Source organism: Phodopus roborovskii, unplaced genomic scaffold (genome assembly GCF_943737965.1).
Source record: "Phodopus roborovskii unplaced genomic scaffold, PHOROB, whole genome shotgun sequence".
Classification (NCBI taxonomy): Eukaryota; Metazoa; Chordata; class Mammalia; order Rodentia; family Cricetidae; genus Phodopus; species Phodopus roborovskii.
This window is the reverse complement of record NW_026126447.1, coordinates 5,850,612-5,864,479: the sequence shown is the minus strand read 5'-3', so window position 1 is coordinate 5,864,479 and position 13,868 is coordinate 5,850,612.

The window sequence follows — 13,868 nt, the reverse complement described above, 5'->3', positions numbered from 1 at the left end:
TATCTTGACAGTTCATATTTTAGTGTCACCTCTGTCTTGATTTCTTGTCCCTTACACTTTCTTGTTCTTGCAGCTGCTTTTAACTCCAGGTCTCTGAATCTCTGAAGAAGTGTCAGGCATGGGCAGGTTGTTCCTTTCTTCTGGCTTTTCCCTGCTGAGACAAATATCTATCTATCCATCCATCCATCCATCCATCCATCCATCCATCTATCTATCTATCCATCTATCTATCTATCATCTATCTATCTGTCATCTGTCTATTTCTACCTCTTTTTCTCTCATTCATCAATATAGCTATCTGTGGAGTGGGGGTGATTGGTGGGAAAGAGTAACATTGTTGTATATACAGCAAACAGCTAGCAAGCCCACTTCACTCCTACTAGTTCCAATTAAATCTTTTTGATCACCTGGCCATATTAGCATCTTTGATTTATGGTGGTGATGATAGTGAGAACACTTGGAAGGGGAACTGGGCACATACCATCATGGGCTCTGTTCTGAGTGCTGTTGGCATGCACAGAGGAAGAATTGCTATTGTTGTCTGTTTACAATGAAGAAACCGAGTAAGAGGGTGTCTAGGTAATTAATTCAAGGTCACTAAGTATGGGAGCAAGATTCAAACCCGGGCCTATTGATGACATCTATTAGGCAAGCACACATTATTTGACAAGTGATTTTAAATGATTTACTGCATCCCTATTCAACTGCAGGAGGTCTTCATCATTATCTCTATTTTGTGGACAAGGAGATTGATGGATGTTCCCTGATTTAAGTAATCTGTTCAAGGTCACTTTTGAGTTAGATCTGTTTGGTCTTCAAATGCAGCCTTCCTCTATACTTCATAGCTGCATGATATCATCCTATTCAAAAAGGCAATCATTAAATACATATTTTCTCCCTGTACCCACATTTAAAACTCACATACATTGTCAAGTGCCACTCCACTGATTATGTTTGGCAGGTGAAGCTTACCCATAAGAAACCATGACATGCTATTATATTAGAAGTACAAAGATACCAGTAAGTTTCTGAGCACATGTGTTACAGTAGCCTTCTCTGGGTCTCCAGAGAAAGAGAGTACAGGTTTCTGTTGATTTGCTTCACCTCACACAGTTATTACAATGCACTTCCCCCTAGTGCCCTAGACTCCTTCAGCTCTCATTTAGATTTCCCTCCTAGATGCAGCCATTTAAATGCATATCGGCAGCAATTGAACCCACCAGATTTCTTTTCCGATTAGCTGGGAAGATGGTCCTGTTAGTTATCTGTAAGCTGAGTGAAAAATCTGGCAGGCTGGAAAAATTGCTTTGTGGTATGACCTGGTTTGGGCAGTGCAGACATAGAGATCATTTACATGAGTCCATGTGCTAGGGAGGAGGGAATTTGGAGAGTTGTAGGGAGAGACTTGTGTGGAGAGATATGGAATTAAGAGGTTAGGGAATCAAATAGAGCTATGTATGCATGTGGGGGTGCACTGCATGGAGGTTGGGTGAACAGTGTTTTTATATCACAAGACTAGTATGTGTGGTAGGGTTTATGTGGAGTGGATTTTACATAAGGATGGAGATGTGTATATACAGTTGTTATTGACCGTAAATTGTTAGGATGGGTAGATTTGTATATAGTTAAAGACTCAGGCAGGTCATAGGTTAACATTAAGACTCTAATGACAAAATTCTTAAGATAAACAATTTAAGGGAGGAAGGATTTATTTTTGGCTAATGGTATCAGCGATTTTGGTCTATGACTTTATTGATTTGAAGTAGAAGCACCATAGAGGAAGAGTATGGCACAAGAAGGCTGCTCACCTCACCACAGCCAGGAAGTAGAGAACAGATACGAAGGAACCAGGGCAATATATGATTCCCAAGGACACAACCCCAAGTTGGGGCTCACCAATTAAGGTTTCTCTAGCCTCTCCAAATAACAGCCAGTTTGAGACCAACTCTTCATTCCATGAGCCCAGCAAGCACTCTTCATATTCAATCTGTAACACTTCTGTTTTCCAACATTTATGTTTAAGAAGTCTCACCCGATTGAGGTTGGATGAGGCTGGGATGTGTGTCCTAACATGGAAGCCAACCAGGGAAGGATCTGAGACACAGAGGAACAGAGCTCACCTGCTTTCATCTAGTCATGTTGTTCCTCCACCCCCCCCCCACACACTTCACAAGCCAGATCTAGTATTTCCACATTCAATAGACAGAAAAAATGGGAGAGGCCAATACTTCCACTACTTGCATTCACATAACCTGGTGGAAACATCAGGGTTGGGAAGATAGATTTCCTATCAGCATGTTCATACCATGAATTTTGTCAGTGTTGAATTCCTACTACTATCCAAGGACCTGCCCAGTGGTGGGATTGTTACAGGTGTTCATAGTGAGTGGTAGAACAGAATGGGTTGGAACTTTGAAGTGGGAATGCAGAGATTAGCTAGACAAGTAATAAATGATATGAAACATGGTTCTGGGGCATGGATGTGTGATCAGACCCCGTGAAGTGTAAATATGTGAAGAGTCCAAGGGGTAACAAAAAGGCTTTGCCTGCCTGCACAGGGCTGTGCAGATGAGCATAGGCAGAAGAATGTATTCTGGCCAGAGGTAAGGATCTCTCTCTCTCTCTCTCTTTCTTTCTCTTTCTCTCTCTCTCTGTGTGTGCTTGTATATGAGATACTGAGATTATATAAATAGGGAAGCAGACTGTTCAAGAGATAGACTAGGAGAGAGAAACATATTAACAGACACAAACAAATATTACATATAAGTCAAAGTGGAAAGGGAGTTGTTTTCTTTCTGTCACTCTCACAGCCCCATGTCCACTTTCTAATCCCCTCCCACTTTTTTCCTTTCCTGAAGGCTTGCTTCCTCAATACCCAGTAACAATAACAGTACAGGCTTACAAGGTGCTAGTGTTCATTCACACACACACACACACACACACACACACACACACACACACACACACCTGCACTGGGTTCTAAGTGTGTGCATAGCTGACATTCTAGGGGTGCATTCTAGGAACCAGGCTCTCTACACAGTATCCTGCACCAGATCATTCTCTCTGAGAGGCCAGTCCATAGTGTAACAAGGAGACTGTTGAGTGTGAGGCTCAGAGTGATGAAGTGTCTCAGTCACTGACTTGACCCTAACTGGGGCTCTCAAAGTTCACACCTACTGCCTATCTATTTTCTTCTCCTTTCCTATCCCAGAACCTCCTTTCCCGTTTCCAGTCTAGACCCTTAGGCCTCAGTTATGCCCTGCCAGTCCCTTCTAAGCCAATAACAGATATATAATAAGACTGTGTCTCAGAAACTGGATGCCATCCTGTGTCCTGGTTTTCTAGTGGCCTGTCATCCTTGTAACAGCGTGGCAAAGGCTCAGGGTTTGGGTTCAGAAGGTCTTGGGCTTAATCTAGGCAGTGTTATCTCACAATATAATTTTATCACTCCACTTTTGTAATCTTGACTTGTTTCATTTCTAAAGTGGAGATGACCAAACTGCATTCCTAGGCAGCTGAGAGATTAAACAAAATTCTGTCCTGTGTGCTACTTTGTAACTGAGTTGTTCTCTTATCTATGTTACTTACAACCTCTCTTGAAGTTGGTCCATCAGGTCCAAGTCTTGGCCACTTGAAAGGAAAACTGAGAACATCATTCATTTACTCACTTCTTACCTGTCTCTAGGCAGAGACACAACGTTTATTGATTTATTTCTTTAATTAAAAATTAATTGCTAACTCTCTTGTCTCTGGATGTCTGAAGTAAACTTCAAACCTTCATCTCCAAGGCAGTTCCTCTTCCTCCACTTGTGCCTTTAAGAACTACATAAAAGTTCAGGATGATGGTGCAGACCTATAATCCCAGCACTTGGGAGACTGAGGCAGGGAGTTCAAGTTTCAGGCAAACTGCAAAATACACACACACACACACACACACACACACACACACACAACCCCCCCCAAAAAATGCCAAAAACAACAACAAAAAAAAAAAAAAAAAAAAAAAAAAAAAAAAACAAACCAGACAAAACAACACCCAGAACTTTATAAGGCAAGATGGCATTATTATTGGTGTGTTTCAGAGACTGTATCTGGTAGAAAGAAAACATGCTATCAGCCTGGGCTCTTTTTCCATATAGACTTAATGTGACACTATCAGGGAAGAGAAGGCACAGCTGAGGGAATTAGGCACCCCAATCCTGTCAGTGCTGGAAAACCCAACTATCCATGGACTAAGATGATGAGATTTGGAGGTTGAAGCAAGGTGCCTCCTCACTAACTCCTGGCCCCCAGAAGCATAATCAGCCTATTAGAAAGTCGTCCAAAGTGCAGTATCACCTTTCCTGACAGGCTGTCAGAAGCTGGCCCAGAGGTGGACAAGGAGGCAGAGGTGGGGAGGGAGCGAACTGTAGGCTTGCTCAATCCATAATTTAATACCAATGTGATGTCTTCGATCAATTTCATCTTTCCTGCACATTTTATGAAGCTTTTTTTCCTTACATCTTTTTAAAATAATTGAGCCTTACCACAAGAGACAGCTGGAGGTCTGATCCCAGGCACAAAGGTCAGCAGAAATGTCCCTGCCTTCTGCTGGTTACACAGAAATGGAACTGTGGTCAAGGGCTTACCATTCTACCACTCTAACTCTACAGTGGTGAAAGCTGAGACCAGGTTAAAATTCCTGTCATCACTGACATATAGTTAGGAAAACACATAGCTATGGGAAAGTAGAGTATAGCTTTAGGGCACGAGAGCTGGTGTGCTCTTCTGAAGCTCATTATGAGCCAGGTGACATTATCAAGCCACTGGTACCCACTGGTACCCTCAGTCTTATGTAGAACAGTGGCTGCATCCATATGTAGAACAGTGATGAAGTATATCTATGAGACTGGGGCAGTGAATAAATTGCCCAACACATCAGAGCCTTTAGCACACTTCCTGAAACATGATAAACAAGAGGGAATAAGGAAGACAAAAGACACCAGCCAGTTGGTGGTTTCATTCTTGCAGCAAGTCCTTGATGCATGGTGCTTGTCTGGAGGTGAGGATTGAACTCCTAAGAATTTAAGGCATTTAGTTAAGGTAAAACAGCCCAGAATCTATAATAAGAGATCCCTGTCTGGGCCACAGAGGCAGGACCAGGCCAACTGGGAGATACCTGGCTGGAAGATCTCTGTCATGAAAATGGGATTGTCCTTGATGTGAAGAATACCTGACTTTCCTCTTGGATATTGGGCTGTGTGTTGTGAGCACCCAGCCTCCATGTAGGGGTTAGCAGAGGGTTCATCCTCAAAAGCATTCCTCCAAGGTTCTTAGGAGGTTCTTTTGACAGACTCAGAACATGGAACATGTCAAAAAACCACTGCTCAGTAGATCAACTGACATACTAAGAATCCCAGTCAAGAAGAGAGGTCAATACATTTGGCTTCTTTCCTTCATTATGTATCTGCTAGGCAAAAACTATACTTGTGTGAAGCCTTAGCTCCCTCCTGTACATGTCCCCAGATAGGATTTAGCAGCTAAAGTCCTTGGGTGTGTCTTGGGATCTTCAGTGGAGTGGCTATCAAGCACCTGAAATCACCGTAAGGTTCTTGGGATACTTGCCACTCATTACTGATCATTCTCTCCAGCATCCCTCTTGACTTAGAGAAGACAGAAGAGAGGCCCCTAAGCTGCAAGGCTCAAGACAAGTCTTCCTATTTACTAGCATTTGAAATGTTCCATTTCCAAAGCACCAGGCTTGCCTATACCTGTCTATAGTTTTCTTCCACCCGGGGCCTGAGGTCCTATTCCCTTCTTGTTTCAATTACAAATCCCAGCTAGTTACACACCAAGGGACCTTCCTATTTCTGTTCTCCCTTACTTATGGTAAGGAAACATGGGGGAAGGCTAGGACCACAACCTGGATCTCTGCATTTCACAGAGAGGGACTAAGGGAGTGGAGAGGCCATTTTGAAGTCAGGTTGTTTCCAAGTAACCATTCCGGTTCCCTTCTTCCCTGTGTCCTTTTCCCTCTCCCTCTTCTCTCAGCTGTGCTGTCTTTCTCATTTCACACCAACAGTGACATAAGCTGTAGATGGAATAGAATGCCATTTACTGAGAACTCATTGTGTTTGAAAGAGCACATTAAATTTTATCATTCATTTTAATGCCCTTAAATCCTACAAGGCAAACCGTTTTGCCAATTTTAGAGGTGAGAAAAGTCATATTTAACAAGAAAAGTTAAGGGATGTACCCTAAGATTATATGGCCAGCAAATCCAGATCAGTCTGGTCAGGTTCTAGCCACTGTATTCATTTGGCAGGCATGCTGCTATGAGAAGACTGCGTTGTTGAGCCAGCAAGCTACCTACCTACCTCTTCAAGCTACTTCACTATGTAGAAAACGAGGCTCATTTTTACATTGTGTTATCTTTGCTTCAGAGTATTAGGAGTATTAGGGGAGGTTCTAATTCGGATTAAATATAACTAGATTTGACAGTTTGATGAGGATGGTTGGCCACAGTATTTCTCTATTTATCTCCATATAGTGAGTGTCTAGTGCCTTGAATGACTATAACAGGCGACTAGTAGAAAATTCGAGTGGTCACCATTCCTGTCCCCAGCAGTCTACTCCCTAAAGGCATGAGGCTTTCACCTAAAGAAATGGGGGGACCGGGAGACAATTCAATTGGTACCATGATTTCCATATAGACAGAGAGAGCCCAGAACCACATAAAAGGCCAGTTATAACAATTCATGCTTGTAATCCCAGTACTGGGGAGGGAGAAACAGGCAGGACAGTAATCTTAGGTAAACTGGTACAAGAGAAACTCTATTGTGAAATTCAAGATAGAGGATGCCTGAGTAACAACAGACCTGGTTGTCCTCTGGCCTGCACATGTACATATATTTATGGACTGGAATATGCACTTGTGTCTCCTCTATTAGAGAGAGAGACAGAGAGAGAGATGGAGACAGATGGAGACAGAGAGACAGAGTCAGACAGAGAGAGACAGAGGAAGACAGAGAGAAAGAATATGAACATGAGCCTTGTCTAATTTTTCACCTTGTCCTGTTGCCTGTGGGAGGGGCCTTGGGTCTGAAGAAAATGTGTCTCTGTCCTTGTGGCCTCCACAGCTCAGCAGGCTCAGCCTCTCCTGGAGGTTATCAGTGAATACTTAGGAGGAAAAAAAAAAAAAAACCAAAACAAAACAAAACAAAAACAAAAAAAAAAAAAAAAAAAAAAAAAAAAAAAACCTGGAACTGTGGGGAGAGAGGGAGGCAGATTGTCCCTTTCAAAGCATTTTCTTCTTCCTTTTTATTTTTTAATTTCATTTTTTCTTTATCCAAAGAGCTGCAGAGCTGAAATAATTTATTTTGGATTTGAATAGGATGTGATAAGACGAAGAAGGGATGGACAGGGTGGACACAGTGGAGGCATTAGGTTTTAAATTAGTCATTTGATGCTGGTTTGGGGGGGGCAGAGAAAGGGCTCTGGCTGGCAATGTGGCGCCGGGTCCTTTAGCTGGCTGTAGAAGTGGTCTGAGTAGGAGGACACTGAGGACTGCCAGAAGGAATGCTGTAAAGGATTTGGGGTGAGGCATTATGGGACTGCCTTCCTGGTGTGATTTTAGGATCCTTGGGTCTCTGCTTCTAAACCCTGTGACTTTGGATGAGTCTCCTTGCCTTGCTTTTCTAACCCTCAGCTTTCTTATATAAAATGGGGATTATTATATCCATGCTGTCACAAGTCTTGTGAATGTTTTTATTTTTGTTTGTTTGTTTATAAAAGGTCAACTCACAAATGTTTTTGGATATATGAGCTAGACGACAAGCTTTATTGAACCCTTCAGTTCTGCTGAACAGCATCAGAGCAAGGACAGGCATATAAATAAGTAGATGACAGCTGGCTAGCTGTCTAGTTCTGTCCCACTTAATGACAGGGAGGAGCTCTGAGAAATTGTTTGGCATGACTTTTGTCATGTACACACTATACAGCATTACTGATATAAACTAAGAATGCTGTGACATCATTAGACTGTGTCACCTGGTGGCACCGCTATCACAGACATGGTGTTATTGACCCGAACATAGTTAAGTAGTACATGAGTGTATCTTTAAAAACTGCTATTTACAAAAATAAAGAGCAAGCAGCATTTAGTCTTCAGGCTGTGGGTTTGCAGACTCATGGGAAAAGTTAAGCAGGGCCACACATATGAGTCTGTTACCTGCCCTGTCAGAAGTCCCTCAACGTTAATTCTCTTCAACTCAGTCTCCTTGAACTAAAATCCCTAAATCTCAGCCCTGATGTTGCTACCTTTCTTCTTAGAAGCTCTAAGAGTCTCCCAGCTGTATACACAAGGATATCTAAATACCTTTTCTTGATGCTCAGGCCTTAGGCCCTCTGTTCTCACTAATCATTTTATCCTCCACATCAACTAGGTCCCTTATCCATCCAGGGATAAGTCTGCAGGGCTTGAGGTTCTGCTCTTTTGAATTTGTTACTGGCTTCTTTCTTCCTTCTCCACCCCTCTGTGAAGCTATAAAACCTACTCTGGAGGTCCCTTACGTGGGAAAGCTCCGAGCCCTGGCAGAATTGGGAAGAGGTCTCTCTTCCTTTCATTCCAGTTTATTCTGAGAAGCTGGAACTTTATGTTCTAGAATATGGCCCTGGATGGCCTAACTGGGGACAGAGAACAAAGGCTATGAGCATATAAGCCTTTTAGAAGTCAAGTCCTGGGAGCTTTCATTTGCCTTTGCCTTAGAGAGGATTAAGTTTCTTTTATTAAAAACTGTCCTTAAGGCTAAACCCAGGTGGGGTACCCCTATAATCCCACCTACTTATGAGGCAGAGACAGAAAGATTTAGAGTTTCTGCCCAGACTTGGTAATATAGAGACATCTTGCTACAAACAAAAACAAATAAATAAGGCTAGGGTATTTTGCTTGTTTGTTTAATTAATTTCTTAATTTAAATAAAAAAACAATCTTATTTTACATACCAATCCCAGTTCCCTCTCCCTCCCAACCTCCTGCCCCCCCCCCCATCTCTCCATCCTGCCCTATTCACTCCTTAGAGAGGGTAAAGACTCCTGTGGAGGGTCATCAAAGTCTGTCACACCATTTGGGACAGGACTGAAGCCCTTCCCCCTGTATCTTGGCTGAGGGAGTACCCCTCCACAGGGAATGGTGTTCAAAAGGCCAGTTCATGCACTAGGGAAAAATTCTGCCAGCTGCTCGACAGACTTCTCAAGCCTACCAACTGGCACCCACGTTCAGGGGGCCTAGTTCTCATCTTATACAGGTTCCCCAGCTGTCAGTCTGGAGTCAATGAGCTCCAGCTTGTTCAGGTCAGCTGTTTCAGTGGGTTTCCCCAACATCCTATGAGGCTGCATTTATTTATTTATTTAGCCTATTCCACAGAGAGGAAAGATAAGGAGAGGGTGTTGCTGGCAGAGGAAATTTCATTATAGTTGTGTTTCTAATTATTATTATAATTATTATTATTCACTCAAAACAATAGTGTTCATTTTGACATTTCACATGTATTGCACTTTGCTCAAATCTGCCATCTGTCTTTACCCTTCTCCTGTCCTGACACCCTTCCTCCCATCTCTGTCATGGAAACATTAATCCTTATTGTTACTTACCATTTTTCTAGTTGGTTGATCTGTGGCAAATTGCTTTGCCTTTGCAAATTCATTTTCTTATCTTTCAATGAGGCAAATGCCTGTGTCACGAAATTGTCATAAGGATATTAAAAATAATAATTGTAGTCATAGTGACAAACGTTTATTGAGTCCTGTCAGGATCCAGGAACTATGCTAAGTACTTCACAAATGTTAATACATTTGATCTTCACTTTGGCCTTGGCAATGAGTTCTATTTATCTCCAGCTTCACATGGAATATGGAGGGTTACAAAAGTCCTTAGCAAGTAACCTTGATGTGTGAACAGACCTGTTCTAATTTCATTTCTGTTGTTGTTAATCAGATATCCTGACCACAAACAACTTAGGGGAGAAAGAGCTTATGTTAGTTCATAATTCCAGGTTATAGTTCATTGCTGTGTGGAAGTCAGAGCAGTAGGAGCTTGACACACCCAATCACATGACATACCACAGTCAAGTACAAAGAGAAATGAATATATACTTGTTCACTTTTATGCTTGCTCATGATCATCTTAGTTCCTTCACTCATAACATTCAGGGCCTGCTGCCTATGGAATGACACAGTCCATAGTGGGCTAGGAATTCCCACATCAATTAATTTAAGACAATCCTCTGCAGACAGGTCCACAGCCTAATCCAATGAAGGCAGTCCTTCATTGAGCATTTATTTCTTGACGGTTCTAGATTGTATCAAGTTAGTAGTTAAAACTAACAACCAAAGCCCCTAGATCCTGCCCCCTATGTATTCATGGAATAAGAGTACAGATGTAGGACTTGACACACAGTAGGTACTCAAGAAACGCCACATTCTTCCCACTCTTTGCAAAACTGCGTAGACCAGCTGGGATGGCTGTGCTTGGCTTATTTGGGACTAAGTCTGGTTTCTAAAGTATCTCATTTTCTTCTCATTGTCTTTTCAGGGGAGTAGGGAACATCTGGGCATGCTGTGGGTGGGGGCTGAAGTGGAAACACTACAGAAAGAGGCACAGTGCCTTGCTCAATCTCACCTGCACCCATTAACCAGATGGAACTTGGAAATGAATCTGTAAGTGCAATAAGGATGACTTGAGAAAGGAATAATAAACACCTGGTGGTAAAGATCTCCATTTTCTTCTTAGAGCCATTACATTTACAGTAACTCATGAACTCAGCACAAACCTAATTAAGCTCAAATAGAGATGCCTGAGTTGAAGTTGAAGCTTTGAGGTGGTTAGAAAGGCAAGCGATGGGATACAGTGAGGCTTGATGAAAAGGAAGTTGGGTCTATGTAGGATGGGTACAAAGGCAGTTTTCCATCTGGACCATAAGGGTTCAATGTTTACTCACCTCATTGATTCCTAATTTGTATGAATTTTGGTGGGACTCTGCTACTGAAAGAACAAGAGTTTTGTGTCTGAAAGACAAGGATTCAAACTTTTCCTTCTCAGTTCTTCAAGTTTGTGGCTTGTTTTATTTGAGCCTTGATTTCTCACCTGCAAAGTGGGAACACCTACCTCCCTTCTGTGCAACTGAAATAACAATGATTCTTGATACCCTTTGAGGCACATAGTCTATGTTCAAGAAATGGCTCCTGTGAGCTTGATGGATGTTCTTGTCCTAGAACAGGAAGTGCAACTTCTTCTGCTGCTCTCACAGCTCATTCATCTGCCCCTTTCCTCATGCTCTGTAACTTTGTAAGGGATCTCTGACTCTGGTCTCAGTCATTTGACCTCCAGTCAAGGACTGGACATTGTCCAGAAGGACCTTGACAAAATTATTCCGTGTCTTGATAAAATATTTGTATAGTGTAGCTTTGCCTCTCTCTCTCTCTCTTTTTTTTTTTTTTTTTTTTTTTTTTTTTTTTTGATTCTTTGTGATTCCCTGGAGTCTCTCCTGAGATTAGGCTGCTTCAGGATGAGAAGCATGGTGATGCTGAGACAGCACAGTCAACCCAGTCATGGCCCTCCTAGACCATGTGACTCTCAGCCAATGTCCAGATAAGTGAAAATGTCAGTCATGGTGAACAGAGCTGCCCAATCAGGATATAGAATCATTAACAAAAAATATAGATGCTTATTATTTTAAGATCTTGAGTTTGGGAATGACTTGCTATGCAAGCTCACTGTGGCATGAATTACTTATAGACTGCCTATTCATGTTATAGCTACTTTTCCAGCTTAGTTCATATTCCTACTACTAGCCAAGTTATGGAATCAAAGTAAGAATTCACTAGTGACAGATGAGTGGATCAAGAAAATATGTAGGTATGTGCATATAATGGGATATTATTTGGTCTTATAACAAAGGAAAAAGTGTTATTTATGACAACACCAATAAACCTGGGAAGTATTTTGACGTATGAAATAAGCTGGAAAAATAACAACAAATACAGCATGTCCTGCCTCACATGGGAACTCTGAAAAAATACCACATTTTTAAGAGCAGAGTCTAGAGTTGTAGTTGCCCAGGAGGGGTTGGGGGTGGAGGAGAAATGGAGAAAAGTGTGTATGAAGGTGCAATGTTTCACTCAGACAGAAGAAATAACTTCTAGATACCTTTTTCACAGCCTGGTCGCTGTTGATTATAGCTAATACTGTACAGTACACTTGAAAATTGCTACAAGAGTAGATCTTAAATGTCCTCATGACACATACACCCACACAAAGAAAACTATGATTGGTGATGGATGTGTTCTGAGATTGCAGTGATCATTTCAGTGCCTGCACATACTTTGACAGTAAACACCATAGCTGTCTACAAAATAGTGTATATTCCGTTCCCAATTATAATTTTATAAAACTGGGGGTAGGGTGTCCCCATTCTTCTTGGAAGCATTTTAGAGGTAACTCACTGGATGATCTGCTCCCTGAAGAGACTGTTCAAAGTTCAGTGTTTCACAATGTGCATTTTAGCTTTAGCTAGATCTGTGAGGTCTTACAACAGGGCCAGGTTAGAACTGGGACTTACTAGGTTGTAGAACACAGAGAAGAGATTGTTGTTCTTGCCTTCTTGCAACATAATCCCAAGACTGTGGACTGTGAAGGCAAGCAAATGAGATTAGAAACAGAGTTGCCTAGAAGGCAAGATGTGGGGTAATCACAGTGGATGCTTGAAATGGTTAGTACCTACAAGAAACTTCCCACTTGGTGTTAATTTGTTGCTGATGTGGTTGTCTCAAAGTGCATTGGTTTAGCCAGAAGGTGCCATGTTAGGAATCCTGTGAATGAAGTATCATAGGGCCTACTGTTCACCAGCAGCCAGTATAGAATTCCCTTGTTCTCTCTGGCATCAAATGGTATGTGAAGTAGCTACAAATGGCTGGAATGGAAAGCCCATCATCAACTGGCCCTAGGCTGCTCCATTTCATGTTGAATTTGCTGTTCAATCCCTCATATGAAGCCCAGACATTATTTTCCTCAGTTGAGATAGCCACTCTTTCATAATTGATTCAAAATAGGAGTTAAGAGGAACTTGATTATTTATTACACTCAAAGCCTCAAAGAAAGATTTTCAGAAAGGATAGTGAATGTATTGTTCCTAAAAATGTGGAAGTAGTGGCAGAATCATTACATATTGGTTTTGTGTGTGTGTGTGTGTGTGTGTGTGTGTGTGTGTGTGTGTGAGAGAGAGAGAGAGAGAGAGAGAGAGAGAGAGACTTCCTGTTCCTAAAATGTGCAAGTAGTAGCAGAATCATTACATATTAGCTCTGTGTGTGTGGGGGGGGGGGGGAGGCTAGGGGACAAAAAAAAACAATCTCCCTCTTCTGGTGCTGTCTACCTTGATTGTTGAGAAAGCCTTTTTCCTTGGCTTGGGACTTACTGATTAAGCAATACTAGCTGGCTGGTTGGTGAGCACCAGAGATCTGCCTGTCTCTGTCTCCCTAGCATTGGGTTACAGGATAGGCCACCAAACCAGGCTTTCCACATGGGTTCTGAGGATTTCATTTAGGTCCTCATGCTTACAAGGCAAGCATGTAGCCACCTGGGCCATCTCCCAGGCTCTGTTGACTTTTCCTGTGGATGAGTTAAATGACTTTGATGTCTCCTAAAATGACAAGTAAAAATTTTAATTTTTCTATGAGACCAACAGAAAAATTATATATAGGACATAGTATTAAAATGATGCAAATGCAGTAGCAATTTTGGACAAACAATGGTTTTCATGATTATATACACCCTGTAGCCTACATATCATAATATAAAGCACATCAATGTATTATTTTTTCCCTCATGGTTCTGG